At 53.0% G+C, this 11,412-nt stretch overlaps 1 non-coding gene across 1 annotated transcript; it reads left to right on the forward strand.

Moving 5' to 3' along the window:
• The first annotated feature begins 7,958 nt into the window (after positions 1-7,958).
• Positions 7,959-8,254, forward strand: LOC146527409 (signal recognition particle RNA). The gene has a single exon (XR_014879361.1).
• Positions 8,255-11,412: the final 3,158 nt, after the last annotated feature.

The raw sequence follows: 11,412 nt of genomic DNA on the forward strand, positions 1-11,412 counted from the left end.
ATACGTTCCTTTCAGCGTGCCGTGGAACGAAGCATCCTAGGAATCAAACTCAGGGATAAACAAAAAAGCGAGAATATAAGGAGAAAAACTAAAATTATAGACGCAGTACAATACATGCAAAGCTTAAAATGGAAATGGGCAGGTCATGTTGCTCGGACAACAGATAATAGATGGACAAAGCGAGTCACCAAATGGAAGGGCCCAAGTGGTAAAAGAAGATCAGGAAAACCTAAAGACCGATGGGTAGACGACATTCAGAAAATTGCTGGAAAGGAATGGGTACAGACGGCACAAGACAGAAAAGTATGGAAAAATTTGGAGGAGGCCTATACCCGAAAAGGGGCTATGTCTTGAACATATATTTGTTATAGTTTTAATTTTGTATTATCAAGTCATAGAAATAAAGGCTTATTATTATTTTTATTTTTTTATATATATTTCTTCTCTAAACGTAATTTCGGTTAATATGAACCCCACGAGCTTCAAGCCAAGTGTGGTCCATTTCCTGGAATTGATTGGGAAGTAATGTCTTCCTGTAAAAACTTCCTGACAATGCGACAAGTATTAAGGATTGCGGCTTTTTGCATAGTTATGTATATATTTATAGGTAACTTTATCTGCTCTAAATAGTGTAAAAGACTTTTTGGAATAACTCCTGTGCTGGAAAGCACCAATGGTACAATATATACTTTGTTCATTTTCCATATTCTTGTAACTTCTTCTTTTAATTCTGTGTATTTATTAATTTTTTCTGTTATAGATTTTTGCAGATTATGGGTATTCGGAATTGTGATATCTATCAAGTATGTTTGTTTATTTATTTTGTCTATAAATGTTATATCAGGTCTATTGTAGTGTATTGTTTTGTCAGTTAGAATTGTGCTCTATCATAGTACATCTTGTAATTGGGGCTTTCCAACCCAGGTTTTGGTACATATTGATAGTATGGGTTAGGTTTATCTTGTATTAACTTATTTATTATTGCCAACTTTTGATGAACGATTTGTACAACTTGATTGATTGTGTCTATGAGTATAATCTGTCTGTGCTAAGGAAGAACAAGCGCTAGTTATATGCTGGATAGTTTCCGGTTGTCGATGACATTTTCTACATTTATCATTTTGTATATTGCGATCCCTGACAATAAATTTTCTATAATTTTTTTTTTTGTTGCTATGATTTGATCTTGGATGGCAATCATAAAACCTTCAGTTTCTGGGAACAAAGAACCTAATTTTAGCCATTTGTTCGAAGCCTCCGAGTCAATATGCACCTGTTCCAAGTCATGAAGGTGTCGACCATTATTATTATTATTATTATTATTAGGTTTAGGTTAGGTTTAGGTTTAGGTTTAGGTTTAGGTTTAGGTTTAGGTTTAGGTTTAGGTTTAGGTTTAGGTTTAGGTTTAGGTTTAGGTTTAGGTTTAGGTTTAGGTTTAGGTTTAGGTTTAGGTTTAGGTTTAGGTTTAGGTTTAGGTTTAGGTTTAGGTTTAGGTTTAGGTTTAGGTTTAGGTTTAGGTTTAGGTTTAGGTTTAGGTTTAGGTTTAGGTTTAGGTTTAGGTTTAGGTTTAGGTTTAGGTTTAGGTTTAGGTTTAGGTTTAGGTTTAGGTTTAGGTTTAGGTTTAGGTTTAGGTTTAGGTTTAGGTTTAGGTTAAGGTTTAGGTTTAGGTTTAGGTTTAGGTTTAGGTTTAGGTTTAGGTTTAGGTTTAGGTTTAGGTTTAGGTTGGGTTGGGTTGGGTTGGGTTGGGTTGGGTTGGGTTGGGTTGGGTTGGGTTGGGTTGGGTTGGGTTGGGTTGGGTTGGGTTGGGTTCCCAAGGGAGTTGCTGGTCTCCTACTGGGCGCGTCCCCCGGTGGCGGATAGGGGAAACCACTCGCACTTGCGGGCGAGTGGACCGGGAATTTATTCCCGGCGCGGACCAAAACCAGCTAGGCATGGGCGTGTCTTTAGTCCATTGTTATGGACACGGCCTAGGGGAGCACACCCCGACAGAAAAGCCCCGCTGTGGAACAGCAAAAACAAACATGTCGGTACAGCAGAATTTTGTTTTACCTCAGGAGGGTTCCGGTCTCTACGAGGCTGGGGAATCCCTCCGTGCTACGGCACGCAAGCCCCACGAATCTGGGGGGGGCCAGACTGACCGATATGTTGCTGGGGAGGGGCCCGAGATGGGCGGAGTGAGTGTGGAGAAGGACGGAGGAATAGTTGTGCCCGGGATGGGCGGAGTTGGTATGGACGCTGAGAAGGGAGGAGTAGTTGTGAGCGTCGAGGGTGCGGGAGTGCACGAGAGGAGTGGTGCTCTGGTTGTTGAGCCAGAGGAGAGATCTGTGGGAGGGACGAGGCCTAGGAGGTCTGATAGTCCGGCAATTTTGCCAATGGGAGGTGTGCTGAAGACGGCGCATGTGGTAGTGGAACGATTGGACCCGGAGGAGGTTGCTTCGATTATAAGTGGAAGGTCCAGATCGTCGATTTCGTCGCGGGGTCGTTTCTGGGCGGCCTCTGAGTCGGACGCGGATAGCGTTATGTCAGTCGGTTCGACGAGTATGAATATGGATGTTGGAGGAAAGACTGAGTTCCGAAAGGATAGAAAGAGGCGCCGAAATAGAGAGGGCCTCTCGGAGTCCTCGGATGCGGATGAGGAGACGGTGAAGCCTAAGGCTAAAATAGCTTCGGCTAAAAGGAAACAGGGCCCACCATCCGCTCCTAAAGACAAGATTGACTTGGCTGTTGCCAGAAAGTCGCCCATTGATATCAAGCGCGAAGAGCGTCGGCTGAGGGCGGAGGAGGAGGTAGCGGATATCACTGCTGCAATACAGAGCCGCGCCAGTTCCAGGCTCTCGGATGTGTCGATTGGATATCGCCCCGACGAGCCTCTAGTCTCTGACTTGCACTGCCAAGTATCAGATAGCCTGGCAGTCATAAACCGGGTTGCCAGCAGGTCGGGGAACCTGAAGGGTACCTTTACGAAGGCCCTGAAGGAGGCTGCCGGAGCGATATCCAAGGCCGTAAACACCTTGGCCAGCAGGACCGCGTCGGAGGAAGTCCATCTCCTCAGAGCCTCGAACACGCGGCTGCAGGCAGAATTGGCGGACTTGAGAACAGAGTTTGCCCGCCTAAGAGCGGACGTGGAGCGCTCCGGACCGGTAGAGCAGCCAAAGGCAGCGGCGAAGGCTCTATCTGTCGATGACATAGTGCGCACTGTGATGGTGGAAGTGGGCACTATGGTCAGCACGAGGCTGGAGGCCTTTAAGGAGCGTCTCCCTTCGGAAGGGAGGTTGCGGCCACCACTAGCGGCCGACAGAAGAAAGGAGGCTAGTCAACAGCATGTAAATGCGGAAGCTGTCGTTACCACGTTGATGGCGCCAGCTAATCCTGGGCCCTCGATAAAGGCCCGAAAGGGTAACAAAAAGAAGGGTGCGACAAAGGCAGCTTCGACGCCTGCCACAACAGTTGAGCCTCGCCCTCTTCCCCCTGTTCCAACAGATATGACAGAGGGGTGGAACGTAGTGGCGAGGAAAGGAGCCAAAAAGAAGGCGGCTCCTAAAGGGAAGGTAGCGGCACAAAGTGGCAAGCCAAAGCCGCAGAAGCCAAAGTTGCGGCGACCTAGATCGCAGGTAGTGGTACTTAAGGTGCAGCCTGCCGTCGCCGACAAACTGAGCTACACCGAAGTACTAACCCGGGTCAAAGAGAACATCAAACTCGAGGACCTGGGTATAAGCGACTTGAGGTTCCGGGTAGCATCCACTGGTGCTAGAATGTTGGAGTTGCCCGGGGTCAATAGTGGCGATAAGGCGGACGCGCTGGCCGAGAAGCTGCGCGGGGTGCTCAACGCTGAAGAGGTGCAGGTGTCGAGGCCAGTAAAGTGTGCAGAGCTGAGGGTGTGTGGCCTCGACGACTCTGCAACCTCTGAGGACGTCGCGCTTGCAATCAGCCGAGTTGGCGGCTGTGCTGCGGCCGACGTCAAAGTCGGGGAAATCCGACAGGACCGGGTCGGTCTGGGCACAGCGTGGGTTCGCTGCCCTATCGGGGCTGCGCAGAAGGCGAGTGGAGGGAGGCTCCTCGTGGGATTCGTTTCCGCGAGGGTGCAGCTGTTGCAGCCCCGAATCCAGCGTTGCTACCGCTGCCATGAAGTTGGCCACATGGCGGCAAAGTGCACCAGCGAAGTCGACCGTAGCAATCAATGCTTCCGGTGCGGCCAACCCGGGCATAAACAACGCGAATGCTCGGCGGATATGCATTGCCCGGTTTGCGAGGCGGCACAGAGGCCAGCCAACCATAAGGCAGGAAGCGCCGCCTGCGCGAAGTCCAGCGCTACCCACAAAAGGGGAGGGAGGAGAAGACGTACGGGGCCAGAAACGCCGGCTAGTACAGTTAACCGAGCCAGGGAAGGGGAGGTGCAACAAATGGAAGTTAGGTGATGGCTCTTCGTGTGTTGCAAGCGAATATAAACCACTGTGCCCGGGCCCAGGACTTATTGGTCCAAAGCCTGGCGCAGTGGTCTATCAAGGTGGCGGTTGTTTCGGAGCCCTACAGCGTTCCCGACAGAGACAACTGGGTAGCCGACAACTCCGGGGTGGTGACTATTATCACCCAGGTCGCAGCGGGCTCTCCGCCCTTCTCACGAGTAGAGAAGGGTGCGGGATGCGTAGCTGCACTTGTCGGCGACTTAGTTGTCGTAGGGGTCTACTTTTCCCCCAATCGAACTCTGGCGGAGTTTGAAGAGTTCCTTATACGATTGGGGGAAATGGTAGAACGATTTCGTCCGGCGGAGGTGTTAGTGGCCGGCGATCTCAACGCGAAGTCCAGCGTGTGGGGCTCCGCAACGACGGATGTGCGTGGTGTGACGCTGTCGGAGTGGGTTGTTGCCACCGGTTTGTCTGTGCTCAATCGAGGGACCAAGAACACGTGTGTGCGAAGGCTGGGCGGATCCGTCGTGGACGTTTCGTTCGCGAGCCCGGCCCTAGCGCGTCGTGTTCGGGGCTGGCGAGTGCTGGATGATGTGGAGACTCTCTCGGATCACCTTTACATCTTGTACGAGATCTCCACACATTCAGCGGTGCAACCAGCCCCCTGTCCAAACTCGCGAGAGTACGGACCGCGGTGGCAACTGGGTCGTCTCGACAGGCAGTTGTTGGAGGAGGCCGCGATAGTGGAGTCCTGGCTGCCCCAGAGCTTGGCGTCTGCAGAAGACGCCGCATCCTGGGCGCAGGGGGCGCTGACGCGTATCTGTGACGCGTCAATGCCCCGTTCCGGGCGCCGCCCTCAGCGGCGGCAAGTGTACTGGTGGTCGTGGGAGATCGCGCAACTGCGTAACACCTGCGTTGCGGCGAGACGCCAGTACAGCCACTATCGCAGACGGGTACAGAAGGTGCAGGAGGAGGAAGACCGACTGTACCGCGTCTATGTCGAGGCGAGAACGCTGCTGCAGGAGGAGATCGGTCGTGTGAAAGGCGAGTCGCACGACCGGTTGATCGCGGGGATAGACCAAGACCCGTACGGCACACCTTACCGAATGGTGCTCGGTAGGTTACGGGCTTGGGCACCACCACTGACGCAGACACTCCGACCGGACATACTCCGAGGGGTTCTGTCGTCGCTATTCCCGCAGCGGGCCAGTTTTGCACCACCCAGTATGGCCCGCCCTGCAGCGCGTGAGGAGGTAGAGGAGGACGACGAGGACAGCGTCACACCACCGGTGGAGGAGGAGGAGCTCGAAGAAGCTGTACGCCGATCTCGGCTCAAGAGCACCGCCCCGGGCTTGGATGGCATTCCCGGCCGGGCGCTAACTCTGGCCCTCAACACCTTAGGGCCCAGAGTGCGAGGACTATTCACTGCCTGTCTGGCTCAAGCCATAATTCCACAGCGGTGGAAGACAGGCAGGTTAGTCCTCATCAAGAAGGAGGGTCGCCCGGCGGATTCAGCCTCCGCCTACAGGCCCATCGTGCTCTTGAGCGAGATCGCCAAGCTCTTCGAGCGTGTTGTAGCCAGGAGGCTACAACACCATTTGGAGGGGACAGGTCCGGACCTCTCGGACCACCAGTATGGCTTCCGTAGGGGGCGATCGACGGTGGATGCCATACTGGAGGTAAAGTCCTATGCGCAGGATGCGGTGGCCCGAGGCGATGGAGTCTTGGCGGTGTCTTTAGACATCGCCAACGCCTTCAACTCCCTGCCATGGCCCTGCATAAAGGAGGCACTGTTATACCATCGTGTGCCTCCATACCTGTGCCGCGTCATCGGGGCTTACCTGTCCGGGAGGTCTGTGACCTTTCCGGCTCCTGGAGGAGGATGGGAGGAGTTTGTGGTGTCGGCCGGTGTTCCACAAGGATCGGTGCTGGGTCCGATCCTCTGGAACATCGGGTACGACTGGGTGCTGCGGGGCGGCACCCTGAGGGGGATAAAGGTCCTCTGTTACGCCGACGACACGCTGGTCTTGGCGCAGCAGAGGACCTATCGGGAGGCGGCGGTCCTCGCGACGGCTGGAGTGGCGGAGGTTGTCGGCCGCATAAAGCGGCTGGGCTTAGAGGTCTCCCTCAACAAGTCCGAGGCAATCTACTTCCATGCTCCTCGAAAGGGCCCACCGGCAGATGCCCACATCATCGTCGGTGGCGTCAAGATTGACGTTGCCCGGAGCATGAAGTACCTCGGACTTGTTCTGGATGGTCGGTGGAGTTTTCGGGGCCACTTTACATCTTTGGCCCCGAAACTGTTGAAGACAGCGGCGGCACTGGCGCGCCTTTTGCCCAATGTGGATGGGCCGAGCGCCTCTAGCCGTCGGCTGTACACCGGAGTGGTCAGATCGATGGCGCTCTACGGTGCTCCCGTATGGGCGGACGCCTTGGACCGGCACAACATCACCCTGCTGCGACGTGCGCAGAGGGTGATGGCCATCCGGGCGATACGGGGGTACCGGACCATCTCCGGTGAAGTGGCGTGCGTGCTGGCTGGAGTCATGCCGTGGGATCTGGATGCTCTGTCTCTGGCGTCGGTCTATTGCCGGCGTCGAGGCCTTGTGTCCGGGGAACCGGCAAGCCAAGCACGCACTGAGGAGGCGCGGGAAGCCGCGGTTAAAATGTGGGAAACTCGGCTGGCAACACCATCTGCCGGCCTGAGGACGATCGAGGCTGTTCGTCCAGTGTTCCGCCAGTGGTTAGCGCGGCGTCACGGCGTCCTAACCTTCCGCATGACACAGGTGCTCACGGGGCATGGCTGCTTCGGGGGTTACCTGTGTCGGATCGCCGGAAGGGAGCCCGACGCTCGCTGCCACCACTGCGACGACTGCCTCGATGAGACGGCCCAGCACACGTTGGAGGTGTGCTCAGCCTGGGCGTCTCAACGTCGCGCTTTGCGCGACGTCATAGGGGACGACCTTTCCCTGCCGGCCGTGGTCAAGGCTATGGCCGGCAGCGAGACGTCGTGGGACGCGGTCTCATCCTTCTGCGAGGCAGTGGTGCTCGAGAAGGAGTCGGCGGAACGGGCGAGGGAAGCTTTTGCCGAAGTCGCCATCCGCCGTAGGAGACCGGGTCGCCGGAGGGCGGCACACGACCGCCGCCTTCCGCCCTAATGTGCCAGAGGGCGGTCAGCTTGGGGAAGCTGGCCGCCTACCAACCTGGCCCGAGTAGGCGCGCGCAGGTTGCTCCCGCGCGCCACTCAGAGCAGGCCGTCGAGGGTGCCCACACACCCTTGACTCCGCGACGTGCCTAGCAGGCTCCCGCCGCCGCGTTTCGTGGACGATTATAGTCCCCGCGTCTCGCGGCCAGTGGCGGGCGAGGAGGAGCACCGTGAGGTTTTAGTGGGTATTGGGATCGGCCTTCAGCCGGTCTACGAGTCCCACATAACCCGCTCGAGTCCCCACTCGGGCCGGTATCCGTAAAAGGATTTCCTCACGTTAAAAAAAAAAAAAAAAAAAAAAAAAAAAAAAAAAAAAAAAAAAAAGGGTTGGGTTGGGTTGGGTTGGGTTGACTGGGAGCGTGGCGTCTCCTGTAATCCGGCTACTCGGAGGTTGGGTTCAGAGGATGGTTTGAGGTCGGGAGTCCTGGCGCTGTGTGGCCCATGTTGACTGGACGTCCACACTAAGCCTGGTGTTAATATGGACCCTCCGGAGGAGTCCGGGGGGTGCAGGTTCATTAAGGAGGGGCGAACCGGGCCAGGGGGGAAACCCAGCAGCCAAAAGTCCCTGCATCGGGCAGTAGTGGGATAGCGGCCGGGAGTGGGCGCGCAGTGACAGCCCGACCAATACAATCAGACCTGTTCCTTTTTGTTGGCCCTCTACGGTGCTCCCGTCTGGGCGGACGCCCTGGATCGGCAAAACATCACCCTGCTAAGACGGGCGCAGAGGGTGATGGCCATCCGGGCGATACGGGGGTACCGGACCATCTCCGGTGAGGTGGCGTGCGTGCTGGCTGGAGTCATGCCGTGGGATCTGGATGCTCGGTCTCTGGCGTCGGTCTATTGCCGGCGTCGAGGCCTAGTGTCCGGGGAACCGGCAAGCCAGGCACGCACTGAGGAGGTGCGGGTAGCCGCAATGGAGTTGTGGGAATCTCGGCTGGCAACACCATCTGCCGGCCTGAGGACGATCGAGGCTGTTCGTCCAGTGTTCCGCCAGTGGTTAGCGCGGCGTCACGGCGTCCTAACCTTCCGCACGACACAGGTGCTCACGGGGCATGGCTGCTTCGGGGGTTATCTGTGTCGGATCGCCGGGAGGGAGCCCGACGCTCACTGCCACCACTGCGACGACTGCCTCGATGAGACGGCCCAGCACACATTGGAGGTGTGCTCAGCCTGGGCGTCTCAACGTCGCGCTTTGCGCGACGTCATAGGGGGCGACCTTTCCCTGCCGGCCGTGGTCAAAGCTATGGCCGGCAGCGAGAAGTCGTGGGATGCGGTCTCATCCTTCTGCGAGGCAGTGGTGCTCGAGAAGGAGTCGGCGGAACGGGCGAGGGAGGCTTTTGCCGAAGTCGCCATCCGCCGTAAGAGACCGGGTCGCCGGAGGGCGGCACACGATCGCCGCCTTCCGCCCTAATGTGCCAGAGGGCGGTCAGCTTGGGGAAGCTGACCGCCTACCAACCTGGCCCGAGTAGGCGCGCGCAGGTTGCTCCCGCGCGCTACTCCGAGCAGGCCGTCGAGGGTGCCCACACACCCTTGACTCCGCGACGTGCCAGCAGGCTCCCGCCGCCGCGTTTCGCGGAAGACTCACGTCCCCGTGTCTCGCGGCCAGTGGCGGTCGAGGAGGAGCACCGTGAGGTTTTAGTGGGTATTGGGATCGGCCTTCAGCCGGTCCACGAGTCCCACATAACCCGCTCGAGTCCCCACTCGGGCCGGTATCCGTAAAAGGATTTCCTCACGTTAAAAAAAAAAAAAAAAAAAAAAAAAAAAAAAAAAAAGGGTTGGGTTGGGTTAGGTTTTTTTTTTTTTTTTTATTTTTTTTAATGATCCAGTGATCCCCTGGCTTGACCAAGGCCATTTTTTATCTAAATTTTTATTTAAAGAGACTTTTCTTTTGGAAAGATAGGCTGCCTATTTGGTGCTTTTTATTTTACACAATACTTATTGTCTAATTTATACTTACATTTTTATATGTTTTAATAAGTACATTAAGTGCGGTTTAATTTTATACATTTTCCACAATACTTATTATCTAATTTACACTTACATTTTTATAGATTTTATTTATACATTAGTTACGGTTTTTATTTTATACATTATTATTTAATAAAGGTTATATTTAATGCATATTGCTTACTATCTGATGTTTATATCTGGTAGATATAACCATCAGGTTATATCTGCTATATAAAGTTTCTTATACATATTTTTTAGTACTTGTAGTCGGAGTACAGGTTTTTTTTTTTTTTGTTTTTTTTTTTTATTTATTTTTTTTTTTTTTTAATTTTTTTTTTATTGCATATGTGCTATATACAATTAGTATATCAAATATACTCTTCTGTTTATTGTGGGTTTTTTTTTTTTTTATTTTTTTTTTTTTATTTTTTTTTATTTTTTTTTTTAACTATATTTTACCTGTGCTTCCTCTTTGTCTGCTGTAATACACTTTGTAATATGCATACAAAATCCTATTTCTATAACTATATCTATATTTACAATTATTTTTTGTCAGCATATTGTGAGGGTTTGATTCAGTATGAATCTCCTCCTCCATATAAGTATAGTAAGTAGTATAAGTAAGTAGTAAGTTCCGTTTTAGTTTGATGCAAGTATAAATGAGTGCGAAGGTCGCGTAAGTGTTTTCGAAGTGTACTTTTGTTATTCCCCAGGTGCTCCAGGCGTTTTCATCCCCCCCGCAGATAATGTCTACACCTCCCAAAATGTTTATAATGTGGCCCACGTGCCAGATGTTCGGTTTCATGTCCTTATTGCGTTTGAAGCATACAGGGGTCACCCCCAGGGTCCGTGCGTCGGTCCTGAGGGTTGCGGCAGCGATGGTCTCGGCGGTGGGTATTTGATTTCCAATAGTTTCATTATTGTCGTCGAATACCACCACCGAGCCCTTGACCGGTTTGGTACTGTTTAATATCTTTTGTATTATTCGGTACCCCGGTCTGCGCTTTACGCACCCCTCAGTACCGACGCACGGCTCCCGGATCAGCCCCACGCTGGCCTTCCTCCTACTTGCTTCGAGTATGAACTCCTGGAAGGCCAGCTTACTTCTCTGTAGGTTTGACTGTAGGAGCTTAAACGTCTCTATACCATCCTGGTCGCCTGGAGCAACTTTAGCAATAAGCTACAGTGGACCTTGCCACTCTGTCCCATCTATTTCTAACTGGGCATGCCTCGTCGAAACTGTTATGCTCTTGCTTGTCAAGCTTTGCAGCTTGACAGTTTCGACAGGTTGGCTCCCCCCCTGCCAACCTGATTGGGCAGTTTGCCCTCAAGTGAGGTCCTGTGCAGTGGCTGCAGATGTCAATGGTCTCGGTACACAGCTTACGGCCGTGACCGAAACCCAGGCATCTGGAGCACTGGATGAGGGGAGTCTGGTCCTTTACGACCACCCTTTGGAGATCGATATGGACCCTCCCAGCATCCGTCAGCGCCTTCCAGATTACCGGTGACACCTGCAGTACCACGTGGCACTCAAGTTGGTTTCTTGCTCTTCTTCGGTATTTTATTTTCATTCTGCACTCCTCTTTTGCAATATGGCCTATCAAGTGGGAATTTTGTGTTTTAATTGCGTGCAAAATGTCGTCGTCCGAGTTATAACTCAAGACGTTCTTTATTATAACCAGAGGGTCCTTATTTTTCTTTTCCTCTACTGTTAGATCCGGCTGGCCTGCATTCAACCTTCCTTTCACCTTTTCCAGGTCCTCCCTGTTTGTACACCCTATGACGACCTTCTGGTCCTTGGCTTTCCTGACCCGGTCCACCCTGATGCCTGTCGACTTGGCCTCGACAGCAGTG

The sequence above is a fragment of the Heliconius melpomene genome, chromosome 21, assembly GCF_056956725.1.
Source record: "Heliconius melpomene rosina isolate 202511_hmr_F chromosome 21, ASM5695672v1, whole genome shotgun sequence".
Classification (NCBI taxonomy): domain Eukaryota; kingdom Metazoa; phylum Arthropoda; class Insecta; order Lepidoptera; family Nymphalidae; genus Heliconius; species Heliconius melpomene.